Below are 11,374 nucleotides of genomic sequence, written 5' to 3'. Positions count from 1 at the left end.
CTATTTCTTATTTATTGTTTATCGATGATAGAAAATCCGTGTGACGAGGGAATCGAAGCGGAAGACCTCGAAGACCCCGGATACCTAGCTGACCAAGGCAAGCAGCCCTTTGACCATGACTGAGCACATGTTATATTGCATGTGAAAATAGGAAGTTTTTCCGTTGCATCTGATCATAAGTGTCGGTAAATCATTCGATGTGATGTTACCGATGGCTCCTCCGGAGCACATGCATTGAGCTTGATCCTACCCCTTTTGAGGATCATGCTAGTATCAGGTTGACAAGTAATGGTAGAGTAGACAAGCATGAGCATGTCGTTGTCATAAAACAAAGGTTTATGAAAACCCCGTCGGGTGCCACTAATGCCCGAGGGTGATGATGAGTTAGGTGGCCACTTTTGGTGAAGTCGTGCACCGGGTATTTTGAGTAAGTATGGTTTCGGAAATGGGATTAGATTTATGATGTGTCAACAGTCCCAACCTTACCAGTACGGCCACGTTACCCCTTATGGGACGGGGCTATGTTGATTACTCTGGTCGGTGCTAGCAAAGAGCCACATTACTAGTGGCGGGAGTGATGTGTGGTCACTCTCGTGATGGGCTTGTGCCAGGTAGGACGACTATGCCATTTTTATGAGTTCCAGGCACACCGTTGGTCCCCTCATGTTTGACACTGTCCAGAGTCGGTGCTCGTAAGACGTACAACATGTGGGCTGGGTACCAATCGAGTGGACCTCTTTGTCTAGTTTCGTCAGGGGAACGACATTTATCGGGTACTTACCTCGGGTATGTTATATACTGCGAGTCGTGGATGACATGGAAGTTACCCAGATCTCGTGGGTCTAGCATACTACCTCTGCAGAGTGTAAAACTATTTGAATAGCCATGTCCATGGTCAAGGACAGTTGGGTAATCCTGCTTAAACTAAGTCCAGTTATATCCGCATAAACTAAGTGTGTGTGAGTTGTGTCGGAAAAAAGGTGTTGTTATGAAAGTAATGATATGACCAAGTTTGGTGACTTGGCATATAGCGTGAGCCCGGATGGTTCAGCCCTCGACATATATATTGATATCTATAACCTGTTCTTCAAAAGTAATTCTTTAATTTAATGCATAGTCATGATCATCCCACCAAGAGTAGTTCCACCAAAGATGCATGTTATTGCTATCCTTCACTTTCATTTGTTCATGTCATGGGCTGTTTGCGAGTACATTCAAAGTACTCATTGGCTTTCCACTGGTTATGTTATTTACCAGACATGGAAGGACCGGAGTTTGGAGATGAGTATGTCTTCCGAGACGCCCCTGCGAACTAGGACGCTTCCAAGTAAGAATGATTGTCGGTGTAGGCTTGATGGCATGGGCACCCGCTTAGCCCCTAAGATTTCCGCTTCTAGTTGTATTTGAGTGATTTGGCCTTAGACCCTGCCTTGTGAACCTGACCATTCGATCTTGTGTTGTAATAATCGGTATTTGGATGTAAGACTCTCTTATTCGGTATCTGTGTTCGGTGAGCATTGATCTCTGGGATCAGTGAGCACGGCGATCTCGACTCATAAGTCGGGGTCCCCACAGAGATAGTATCAGAGCCATCCTCACTATAGGAAGCCTTACGTAGCATGGACGATAACTGAGACGATTAGTGCACATAGACCTTAACCTGAGGTTCTGCACGCACTAAAAACTTCCTAATCTCTCCTCTACATCTTGTAGATGGCCACCGTACCTGGGATGCTTCTGGAGACGGGCTTTCCTCTGCTTTTGAGTGATAGCCTCAAGAAGCATCAAGTATGCCGCATGCCAATCTTCCTCTACCACGAGCACTGGGTCAATGCCGACACTAAGGAATATCATGTGGACGTGATAGTGAAGGCTAATGACTCCCCGACTAGTTGGTTCTTTGAAGGGCCATGGATGGATGATCTGATGTTGGCAGTGGAGACCGCAGCACGAGAGGCGTTCGTGCGACTCCGCGACCTCCATCCCGAGATGGCTAACGAGCCAGCTACTCGTCACCTACGTTTTGTTAAGGATGGGGTAAACGAGAGTTGGACACTCAACCCATCTTCCGAGGACGGGACGCCACTGAGGTTTCAGACCTACTTCAGTCTCTCCTCCGACACTTGGACGCACCTTTTGATCAAGGAGTCAACGATGATTCGCCAGGAGCTACACCAAGTCAAGGACCTGCTTCGCACGGAGAAGATCAAGAACCGCAAGGTGAAGAAGGAAGGAGCACCCGTAGGACCACCTGGTTTTTCCTTCCGAGGAGGAATACCACCGCTTCAGGCCACTCCTCTTCAGAGTCGTCGCTTGACCACGGAAGACTACACCATACTCTTCGCTACCTCGTCAACCAAGAGACGCCGTGATGGTCTGCTTCCTTATCCTACTCCTTCAAAGAAGGGAAGCACTAATGAAGACGAAGATGAAGATGAAGATGAGGACGAAGATCCCGCGGAACCCGCTTATGAGCCGCGCATTCGGCCGCTTAACTTTAGAAGTGTAGGCAATTAGGATGTACCCCCGAGCGTAGGAGTTCTTGTATCGGTTTGTATGAACCATGAGTGTGGTGTAAGCATGTTGGATGCAAGTCGCATTCTGCCTTAGGCAGCTTGTGAGCGACTACATCGCTTGTTTTTAATCTAATGCAATAGCTCTTTCAAAACCATGGGCTTAAATTTTGCACACTAGCACAAGACCAGACCCCCTCTTTACTAGAGCATCATCCCTTATGATTTCAGCGAATTTGGCAAATTGACCTGTCTACTCCCCTGACAGGATGGTGAATGCAACTCGCAACAGCACCTTCAGCAACCCCAGCTCTGCCTCTTCAGCTTAGCAGCATGGAACCGGAGGGGAAGCTCAAGTTGGAGATCACCACGAGCAGCAAGACGATGTTCCACCGCCACCACCTCCTCCTGAAAGCTTGACTATGGCTCGGTTCCTTCAAGCTCTTCGAGAGGAGCGTCAAGCCAACAATGTCGCTATTCAGCAGGTGGCTCAAACCTTGGTGAACAACCCATCGCAGAACGGGAATGGCGATGATCGCTCTACTCTCTCTGAGTTTATGCGAACTACGCCACACATATTCACGGAGACGACTGAATCATTGGATGCCGATGACTGGATCCGTACTATCGAAGACCTCCTGTAGGGACCCCGACTTACTAGTCGAGTATCGCCATGCTCAGTGATCCCAGAGATCAATGCTCACCGAACACAGATACTAAATAAAGAGTCTTACATCCAAGTACTGATTATTACAAAACGTGACCGAAAGGTCGAGTTCACAAGACAGACCTAAAGCCAAATCACACGAATACACTAATAGCGGAAAACATAGGGCTAAGCGGGTGCCCATGCCATCAAGCCTACACCGACAGGCATTCTGACTCGGAAGCGTCCTAGTTCGCAGGGGTGTCGCCGAAGACATACTCATCTCCAAACTCCGGTTCGTCCATGTCTAGTCAATAACATAACCAGTGGCAAGACAATGAGTACTTTAAAAAATATCATTTAAAAAATATTTGCCTATTACTGATTAATCTAAGATATCATTTAAAAAATATTTGCCTTAGTTTTCCCTTGAAGAAATATTTTTGAAAACAACCAAGCAGAAGCAAAACTATTCCATTTTAGCCCTTTTTAATATTATAAAATAGAATAGTTGTTGGAAAAATTCATCTAAGCATTTCATTAAATACTACACATTTTTAGAAAAACAACAGTGGAAGAATTATATTTTTACACTTGTTAAATGTTTTTATAAAAATCATAGAAATCTAGGTTTTGAAAAAAAAAAGAAAACAAACCACCTCCTGGCCTGGCTCGGCCCAGAGCTGGGCTGGCCCATGGCGAGCAGACGGCCTGCCCAGGCGTGCGTGCCGTCAGGTTTGAATCTGACGTGCGGGGCCCTGCGGTCAGTGGCTGAGGCCAGCGCGGGGGTGGAGGCTGGGCCACCGACAGGTGGGGCACACCTGTTGGGGTCATTCCCTACCTCCAGCCAGAGAGGGGGAGGAGGACGCCGATGAGGTTGCCGACGCGCTCAAGCTCCAATGAACACGGGAATGGGTCTGCGTGACCGTCGCCTACCTGCTCGTGGTCGAAACGACGACGGGGAGGTAGGGGTTAGCCGGCGACGAGGAGGCCGTGGTGGAGGGGTTTCGGGAAGTGGTCGAGGGGGTGGCTAGAAACACGGAAAATCTCGGGCGAATTGGGGGAAAGCTTCCTAGGATCAAGGGGGTCAGTTTGGTGGGTCGAGGGGCGCAGGAGCCATCGTGTAGCCGGAGATCGACCGGAGCTCCGAGGCAGAGGGGCCTCGGTCGATCTCGAGCACCGGGGCTGTGTTGGTTTAATGGGGTGGCTAGGGAGGTGCTAGTGGATGTGGCGAAGCTATCTGAGGGGTGCTCGAGCGAGGGGGAGGGCTATTTATAGGCCCGTGATACGTCCATTTTGCATCATGCTTTCATGTTGATATTTATTGCTTTTTGGGCTGTTATATTACTTGTGGTACCATATTTATGCCTTTTCTCTCTTATTTTGCAAGGTTTATTTGAAGAGGGAGAATTCAGGCAGCTGGAATTCTGGACTGGAAAAGGAGAAAATCCAAGTCCACTATTCTGCACATCTCGAAATGCCATGAAAAGTTACGTGGATTTTTTTGGGATTATATAAAAAATACTGGGCGAAAGAACTACTGGAGGGGGCCTACCAGGGCGCCACAAGCCCTGACACCGCCACCCCCCCTGGTGGCGGAGTGGGGGCTTGTGGGCTCCCTGACGGCCAACTAGCCCCCCTCTTTTGCTATATGAAGCGTCTTGGTCCAGAAAAAAATCAGACGCAAGCTTTTTCATGGTTTCGCCGCCGCCACGAGGCGGAACTTGAGCAGATCCAATCTAGAGCTCCGGCAGGACGATCCTGCCGGGGAAACTTCCCTCCCTAAGGGGGAAATCATCGCCATCGTCATCACCAACACTCCTCTCGTCAGAGGGGAGGCATCTTCATCAACATCTTCATCAGCACCATCTCCTCTCTGATCCCTAGTTCATCTCTTGTAACCAATCTCCATCTCATTGCTCCTATTGATACTTGTAAGGTTGCTAGTAGTGTTGATTACTCTTTCTAGTTGTTGCTAGTTGGATTACTTGGTGGAAGAGTTTATGTTCAGATCCTTGATGCTGTTAATTACACCTCTGATCATGATTATGATTATGTTTTGTGAGTAGTTACTTTTGTTCCTGAGGACATGGGATAAGTCATGTTAATAATAGTCATGTGAATTTGATATTCGTTCGGTATTTTGATATGTTGTATGTTGTCTTTTCCTCTAGTGGTGTTATGTGAACGTCGACTACATAACACTTCACCATACTTGGGCCTAGAGGAAGGCATTGGGAAGTCGTAAGTAGATGATGGGTTGCTGGAGTGACAGAAGCTTAAACCCTAGTCTATGCGTTGCTTCGTGAGGCGCTGATTTGGATCCACTAATTTAATGCTATGGTTAGACTTTGTCTTAATTCTTCTTTTGTAATTGTGGATGCTTGCGAGAGAGGTTAATCATAAGTGGGATTCTTGTCCAAGTAAGGGCAGTACGCAAGCGCCGGTCCTCCCACATATCAAACTATCAAAGTAACGAACGCGAATCATATGAACATGATGAAACTAGCATGACAGAAATTCCCGCGTGTCCTCGGGAGCGTTTTTCCTCCTATAAGACTTTGTTCAGGCTTGTCCCTTGCTACAAAAGGGATTGGGACACTTACTGCACCGTTGCTACTACTTGTTACTTGGTACTTTTTGCTAGCTACGTTTCACCTCGCTACACAATCAATTGTTACCGCTACTTTCAGTGCTTGCAGTTATTACCTTGCTGAAATCCGTTTATCAGAGCCTTCTGCTCCTCGTTGGGTTCGACACTCTTACTTATCGAAAGGACTACGATTGATCCCCTATACTTCTGGGTCATCAAGACTCTTTTCTAGCGCCGTTTCCGGGGAGTGAAGCGCCTTTGGTAAGTGGAAATTGGTAAGGAAACATTTATATACTATGCTGAAATTTATTGTCACTTGTCACTACGGAAACTGTTCCTTTGAGGAGTTTGTTCGGGGTATCTTCACCATGAACAGAAGCATGAGGAGTTGTTCCTCAACCTGAGGTACCTACTGAAAATATCTTTTATGAAATTCCTTCGGGTATGCTTGAGAAACTACTAGCTAATCCTTTTACAGGAGATGGATCTTCACATCCACACTTGCATCTAATCTATGTAGATGAAGTTTGTGGTTTATTTAACCTTGCAGGTTTCCCCGAGGATGAGGTGAAGAAGAAAGTATTTCCTTTATCTTTGAAGGATAAGGCGTTGACATGGTATAGGCTATGTGATGATACTAGATCATGGGGCTACAATCGGTTGAAATTGGAATTTCATCAAAAGTTCTATCCTATGCATTTAGTACATCGTGATCGGAACTTTATTTATAACTTTTGGCCTCGTGACAGGGAAAGCATAGCTCAAGCTTGGGGGAGGCTTAAAGCAATGCTATATTCATGCCCCAATCATGAGCTCTCGAGAGAAATCATCACTCAAAACTTTTATGCTCGGCTTTCTCATGAAGATCGTACCATGCTTGACACTTCTTGTATCGGTTCCTTTATGAAGAAGGATATTGATAACAAGTGGAATTTATTGGAGAGAATCAAACGCAACTCTGAAGATTGGGAGCTGGAGGAAGGTAAGGAGTCATGTATGAATTTCGAGTTTGATTGCGTTAAATCTTTAGTTGAGACAAACACTTCTAGAGATTTTAGAACTAAGTATGGACTTGACTCTGAGATAGTAGCTTCTCTATGTGAATCTTTTGCTGCTCATGTTGATCTTCCCAAAGATAAGTGGTTTAAATATCATCCTCTTGTAGAAAGCAACATAGCAAAAACCAATCTAGTTGACGAGAAAGTCATTGCTTTTAGTGATCCTGTTGTTCCTTGTGCTTACACTAAGAAATCACCATACCCTGCTTGGATAAAGGATTATTCTAAAGCTCCAACTGTGATACGTAGGGGTTACATTAGACCACTTGCACCCCGTGAAGAGATTAGAGTTGAACCTAGTGTTGCTATTATCAAGGATCTCTTTGCCGAAGACATAGATGGGAATGTTATCAAATTCTGTGAGGACTCCGCTAGAATTGCTAAACCTGACGCGAAAGACAAACACGGACCTGTAGTTGGCCTGCCCGTTGTTTCTGTTAAGATAGGAGATCACTGTTACCATGGTTTATGTGATATGGGTGCTAGTGTTAGTGCAATACCCCGTTCTCTATATGATGAAATCAAAGATGAGATTGCACCTGCTGAGTTAGAACCCATTGATGTCACTATTACGCTAGCTAATAGAGACATTATCTGCCCTCTAGGAATTGTGAGAGACGTAGAAGTCCTGTGTGGTAAGACGAAGTATCCTACTGATTTCCTCGTCCTTGGTACTGCACAAGATAGCTTTTGTCCCATCATATTTGGTAGACCCTTTCTCAACACTGTCAATGCTCACATTGATTGCACTAAGCAGACCGTCACAGTTAGTTTCGAGGGTGTGTCTCATGAATTTAACTTCTCCAAGTTTGGAAGACAACCCCATGAAAGAGAGTCTTTTGGTAGAGAAGAAATTATTGCTCTTGCCTCTATTGTCGTACCTCCTACAGATCCTTTAGAGAAATATCTTCTTGAGCATGAAAATGATATGCATATGGAGGAGAGAGATGAGATAGATAAAATTGTCTTAGAACAATATCCTATTCTCAAGAATAATCTGCCTGTTGAACTGCTTGGGGATCCTCCCGCACCAAACGGTGATCCTGTGTTCGAGCTTAAACAGTTGCATGATACTCTTAAGTATGCCTATCTTGATGAGAAGGAGATATATCCTGTTATTATTAGTGCTCTCCTCTCAGAGCACGAAGAGAAGAAGTTACTAAGGACTCTAAGGAAGCACCGCGCTGCTATTGGATATACTCTTGATGATCTTAAGGGTATTGGTCCTACTCTATGTCAGCACAAGATTAAAACCGAGCCTGACTTTAAACCAGTTGTTGATCATCAAAGGAGATTAAATCCTAAGATGAAAGAGGTCATTAGAAAAGAAATATTAAAGCTTCTGGAAGCAGGAATCATTTTTCCTGTTGCTCATAGTGATTGGGTAAGTACAGTACATTGCGTACCTAAGAAGGGAGGTATCACCGTCGTTCCTAATGATAAGGATGAACTAATCCCACAAAGGATTATTACTGGCTATAAGATGGTGATAGACTTCCGGAAACTGAACAAGGCAACCAGGAAAGATCATTATCCTTTGTCGTTTATTGACCAAATGCTAGAAAGGCTATCAAAACACACACACTTTTGCTTTCTAGATGGTTATTCAGGTTTCTCGCAAATACCTGTTGCACAATCTGATCAAGAGGAAACCACTTTCACCTGCCCTTTCAGTACCTTTGCCTATAGACGTATGCCTTTTGGCTTATGTAACACACGTGCGACCTTTCAAAGATGTATGATGGCTATATTCTCTGACTTTTGTGAAAAGATTGTCGAGGTTTTCATGGATGACTTCTCCGTTTACGGGTCTTAGTTTGATGATTGCCTCAACAACCTTGATCGAGTCTTACCGAGATGCGAAGAAACCAACCTCGTCTTGAATTGGGAGAAGTGCTACTTTATGGTTAATGAAGGTATCGTTTCAGGACACAAAATCTCTGAAAGAGGCATTTAAGTTGATAAGGCTAAGGTTGATGCAATTTAGAAAATGCCTTGCCCCACAGATATCAGAGGTATACGAAGTTTCCTAGGTCATGCGGGTTTCTATAGAAGGTTCATTAAAGACTTATCTAAGATTTCTAGGCCTCTTACCAACCTCTTGCAGAAGGATGTTCCTTTTGTTTTTGATGAGGATTGTGAGGAAGCCTTCGAAATACTTAAGAAGGCTTTGATAACCGCACCTATTGTTCAACCATCTGTCTGGAACTTGCCCTTTGAAATCATGTGCGACGCTAGTGATTATGTTGTTGGTGTTGTTCTAGGACAAAGAGTCACTACTGGAATCCAGTTCTTTACCTTCAGCCAGTTCTTTGTCGTCGGCTGGCTGACGGCAAAGAACCTCTTTGCCATCAGTTGACACAAGGCAGACGGCAAGGGACAGACACATGGCAAAAATACTATTTGCCATGTGTCGGCCCTTTGCCGTCTGCCAGCGGACGGCAAAGAGACCCATGGCAGACGGCAAAGAGGACGGGTGGGTCCCATGCCTGCCATGTCCGAAATCCGGGGTCCTTTGCCATCCGCGGTCCTTTGACGTCTGCCGTGGGGCCCTTTGCCGTTAACCCCCTCGTCCTCACTGTCTCTCTCTCCCCCCGCCACTCCACGGCGAGCCCCTCCCCGCGGCGAGCCCCCCCCCCCATGGCGAGCCCCTCCCCGCGGTGACCCACCCCCGTGGCGAGCCCCTCCCCGCGGCGAGCCCCCTTCCGCGCGACCCCTGCCCCCTTGTCGTCGTCCACCACCGCTCCCTACCGTCGTCCACCGCGGTGAGTTCTTATTCTTCTTTTTCTTTTTAAAAAAGTTAATTACTTTAGTTAGTTTATTAGGTTAGTTTTTTATTATATATAGGGTCATTTAGTTAGTTTATTTGGTTAGATTATTAGGCTAATTAGGTTAGTTAGTTAGGTTAGAAGAAAGAAAAGAGGAAAAGCAGAAGGAAAAAAATGAAAAAGAAAAAAGGAAAAGAAGAAAATAATTAGAAGAAGAACGAAAAGAAGAAGGATAAGAAGAAGAACAAGAAGAACAAGAGGAGGAGGAGGAGGAGGAGGAGGAGAAAAAAGAAGAAGAAGAAGAAGAAGAAGAAGAAGAAGAAGAAGAAGAGGAGGAGGAGGAGGAGGAAGAAGAGGAGGAGAAAGAAGAAGAAGAAGCAGAAGAACAAGAACAAGAAGAAGAAGAAGAAGAAGAAGAAGAAGAAGAAAAATAATAGGAGGAGAAAAAGAGGAGGGGGAGTAGGAGGAGAAAAAAGAAGAAGAAGAAGAAGAAGAAGAAGAAGAGAAGAAGAAGAAGAAGAAAAAGAGGAGAGAGGAGAAGAAGAAAGAAGAGCAAAAGGGAACCCCGGTACCCCGAAACTGACCCTCGACCCCCGACCCCTGACGCCCGACGACACTGACCCCCGACCATCGACCCCCGACGCCACTGACCCCCGACCCCCGACCCCCGACGCCACTAACCCTCGACCCCCGACGCCACTGACCCCCGACCCAGACCCTCGGCCCACGACTCCCGACCCCCGACGCTCGACGCCACCAACCCCCGACCCCCGACGCCACTGACACCCGACGTCACTGACCCTGGACCCCCGATGCCACTAACCCCCCACAACCGACGCCACTAACCCCCCGACCCCTGATGCCACCGACACCCGACACCATCGACCCTCGACGGCACTGACTCCCGACGCCACTAAGCCCCGACCCCGACACCTCTTCTGCCTTCTTTTGAACGAGAAGGTGCTTTTCGCCATTCCAGAGGCCCACGAGGTCATAGTTTTGTAAATTATGAGTTAGGCCACATATTTTCCGATTATGTTAATTATAAAAACATCGTATTTGTGTTGATCGTGTGAATTTCAATGTGCAGTTGTTCGACGACCTCCATGTGCGTTGGACGAGCTCCGCCCTTGCGTTTGTTGGTGAGCAAAAATGACTTCTCCTCCTACCCCTTAATTTGCTCTGTCCCGGTCTTCGTGTCGATGAAACTTGCTAGCTATAGGTTTCTTCAATCATGAGTATGCGTGACCAGTATGAGTATCCCGTTCGAAAGGGCGACATCTATAAATATGCATTTCTTTGCATATTTATAACCGCCATCCTTTTGAATTGTCCAACATTATCCATGGACAGCCCGAGTATGTGTAGATTGGGTTTGTTTTCCCTTATGCTGTGCTCCAGATCTGATGCAGAATTTCGTCAATGCCTCCCCTGTTGTTCTCCGGGTACACATCCTCTTTGCTTATTGCCGAGACGTGTATCAGGAGAACAGCGGGGAGGTGCTGCCGAAATTCTGCATCGCATCTGGAGCAGAGCATGGAAAACGAACCCAATCTACACATACTCGGGTGGGATTAGGACCTATCTTTACCTATTAGCGTGTAGGTTGCATAGACGTAATAAAACTAACAAACTTGATTAGCGTATGAATATAGATGATGAATTATATATTTATTTCTTGTGCCCCCTTAGGTAGCTAGGCAACATGAGTGATCGTGCTGGGATGTACACTGGTCACCCTAGTCAGAAAGACATGACCCATGAATGGTTAACAAAAACCAGGGGGTTTGTGAGAG

Source organism: Hordeum vulgare, chromosome 1H (genome assembly GCF_904849725.1).
Source record: "Hordeum vulgare subsp. vulgare chromosome 1H, MorexV3_pseudomolecules_assembly, whole genome shotgun sequence".
Taxonomy (NCBI): Eukaryota; Viridiplantae; Streptophyta; class Magnoliopsida; order Poales; family Poaceae; genus Hordeum; species Hordeum vulgare.
Note: the sequence above shows the minus strand (reverse complement) of the source record.